Source organism: Physeter macrocephalus, chromosome 16 (assembly GCF_002837175.3).
Source record: "Physeter macrocephalus isolate SW-GA chromosome 16, ASM283717v5, whole genome shotgun sequence".
Classification (NCBI taxonomy): domain Eukaryota; kingdom Metazoa; phylum Chordata; class Mammalia; order Artiodactyla; family Physeteridae; genus Physeter; species Physeter macrocephalus.
In genome coordinates this window covers 51,082,598-51,085,500 of record NC_041229.1, presented here as the reverse complement: position 1 = coordinate 51,085,500, position 2,903 = coordinate 51,082,598, and positions in this window count along the sequence as shown.

The following is a 2,903-nucleotide window of genomic DNA, read 5'->3' as shown; positions in this document are numbered from 1 at the left end:
GTTTTTTGTTCTTCTTTCTCTGATTGCTTTAGGTGTAAGGTTAGGTTGTTTATTTGAGATGTTTCTTGTTTCTTGAGGTAGGATTATATTGCTATAAACTTCCCTCTTAGAACTGCTTTTGCTGCATCCCATAGGTTTTGGGTCATCGTGTTTTCATTGTCATTTGTTTCTAGGTATTTTTTGATTTCCTCTTTGATTTCTTCAGTGATCTCTTCATTATTAAGTACTGTATTGTTTAGCCTCCATGTGTTTGTATTTTTATGATTTTTCCTGTAACTGACATCTAGTCTCACAGCATTCTGGTCAGAAAAGATACTTGATACGATTTCAGTTTTCTTAAATTTACCAAGGCTTGATTTGTGACGCAAGATATGATCTGATCTATCCTGGAGAATGTTCCATGAGCACTTGAGAAGAAAGTGTATTCTATTGTTTTTGGATGGAATGTCCTATAAATATTAGTTAGGTCCATCTTGTTTAATGTATCATTTAAAGCTTGTGTTTCTTATTTCATTTTGGATGATCTGTCCATTGGTGAAAGTCGGATGTTAACGTCCCCTACTATGATTGTGTTACTGTTGATTTCCGCTTTTATGGTTGTTAGCATTTGCCTTATGTATTGAGGTACTCCTATGTTGGGTGCATAAATATTTATAATTGTTATATCTTCTTCTTCGTTTGAGCCCTTGATCATTATGTAGTGTCCTTGTTTGTCTCTTGTGATAGTCTCTATTTTAAAGTCTATTTTGTCTGATGTGAGAATTGCTACTCCATCTTTCTTTTGATTTCTAGAGAAGTTCCTTTAGCATTTGTTTTTTGTTTTTTGTTTTTTTTTTGTGGTACGAGGGCCTCTCACTGTTGTGGCCTCTCCCATTGCGGAGCACAGGCTCCGGACGCACAGGCTCAGTGGCCATGGCTCACGGGCCCAGCCGCTCCACGGCATGTGGGATCTTCCCGGACCAGGGCACGAACCCGTGTCCCCTGCATCGGCAGGCGGATTCTCAACCACTGCGCCACCAGGGAAGACCTAGCATTTGTTTTAAAGCTAGTTTGCTGGTGCTGAATTCTTTTAGCTTTTGCTTTTCTGTAAAGGTTTTAATTTCTCCATCAAATCTGAATGAGATACTTGCTAGGTAGAGTAATCTTGGTTATAGGTTTTTCCCTTTCAGTAGATGTTCTGTAGGAGTTGTTCCACATGTAGATGTATTTCTGATGTGAGAATTGCTACTCCATCTTTCTTTTGATTTCTATTTGCATGGAATATCTTCTTCCAGCCCCTCATGTTCAGTCTGTATGTGTCCCTAGGTCTGAAGTGGGTCTCTTGTAGACAGCATATATATGGGTCTTGTTTTTGTATCCATTCAGCCAGTCTATGTCTTTTGGTGGGAGCATTTTCAACCATAATCTCTTCCAATATTTTCTCAGTCCCTTTCTTTTTCTCTTCTTCTTCTGGTACCCCTATAATTCGAATGTTGTTGCATTTAATTTTGTCCTAGAGGTTTCTCAGTCTGTCCTCAATTCTTTTCATTCTTTTTTCTTTATTCTGCTCTGCAATAGTTATTTCCACTATTTTATCTTCTAGGTCACCTATCCATTCTTCTTCCTCAGTTATTGTGCTATTGATTCCTTCTAGAGAATTTTAAATTTCATTTCTTTTGTTGTTCATCATTGTTTGTTTGCCCTTTAGTTCTTCTAGGTCCTTGTTTAACGTTTCTTGTATTTTCTCTATGCTATTTCCAAATTTTGGATCCTCTTTACTGTCATTACTCTTAATATTTATACAGGTAGACTGCCTGTTTCCTCTTCCTTTGTTTGGTCTGGCGGGTTTTTACCTTTCTCCTTCATCTGCTATGTGTTTCTCTGTCTTCTAATTTTGCTTAACTTAATGTGTTTGGGGTCTCCTTTTTGCAGGCTGCAGGTTGGTAGTTTCCGTTGTTTTTAGTGTCTGCCCCCAGTGGCTAATCTTGGTTCAGTGTGTTGTGTAGGCTTCCTGGTGGAGGGGACTAGTGCCTGTGTTCTGGTGGATGAGGCTGGATCTTGTGTTTCTGGTGGGCAGGAGGACATCCAGTGGTGTGTTTTGGGGTGTCTGTGATCTTATTATGATTTTAGGCAGCCTCCCTTCTAATGGGTGGGGTTGCGTTCTTGTCTTTCTCGTTGTTTGGCATAGGGTGTCCAGCACTGTAGCTTGCTGGTCGTTGAGTGGAGCTGGGTCTTAGCGTTGAGATGGAGATCTCTGGGAGAGCTTTCACCGTTTTATATTACGTAGAGTTGTGAGGTCTCTGGTGTACCAATGTCCTGAACTGAGCTCTCCTAACTCAGAGGCACAGGCCTGACACCTGGCCGGAGCACCAAGACCCTGTCAGCCACATGACTCAAAGAAAAGGGAGAAAAACAGAAAGAAAGAAAGCTAGAAAGGAAAACAATAAATAAATAAAATAAAATAAAGTTATTAAAATAAAAAATAATTATTATTAAAAATAAAACCATTAAAAAGTAATTTTAAAAAGAGAGAGAAAGAAAGAAGAGAGCAACCAAACCAAAAAACAAATCCACCAATGATAATAAGCGCTAAAAACTATACTAAAAAAAATAAAAAACGGACAGACAGAACCCTAGGACAAATGGTAAAAACAAAGCTATATAGACAAAATCACACAAAGATGCATACATATACACACTCACAAAAGGGGAAAAAAGAAAAAAATTATATCGTTACTCCTAAGGTCCACTGCCTCAATTTTGGGATGATTCGTTGTCTATTCAGTTATTCCAGAGATGCAGGGTATATCAAGTTGATTGTGGAGATTTAATCCGCTGCTCCTGAGGCTGCTGGGAGAGATTTCCCTTTCTCTTCTTTGTTTGCACAGCTCCTGGGGTTCAGCTTTGGATTTGGCCCCGCCTCT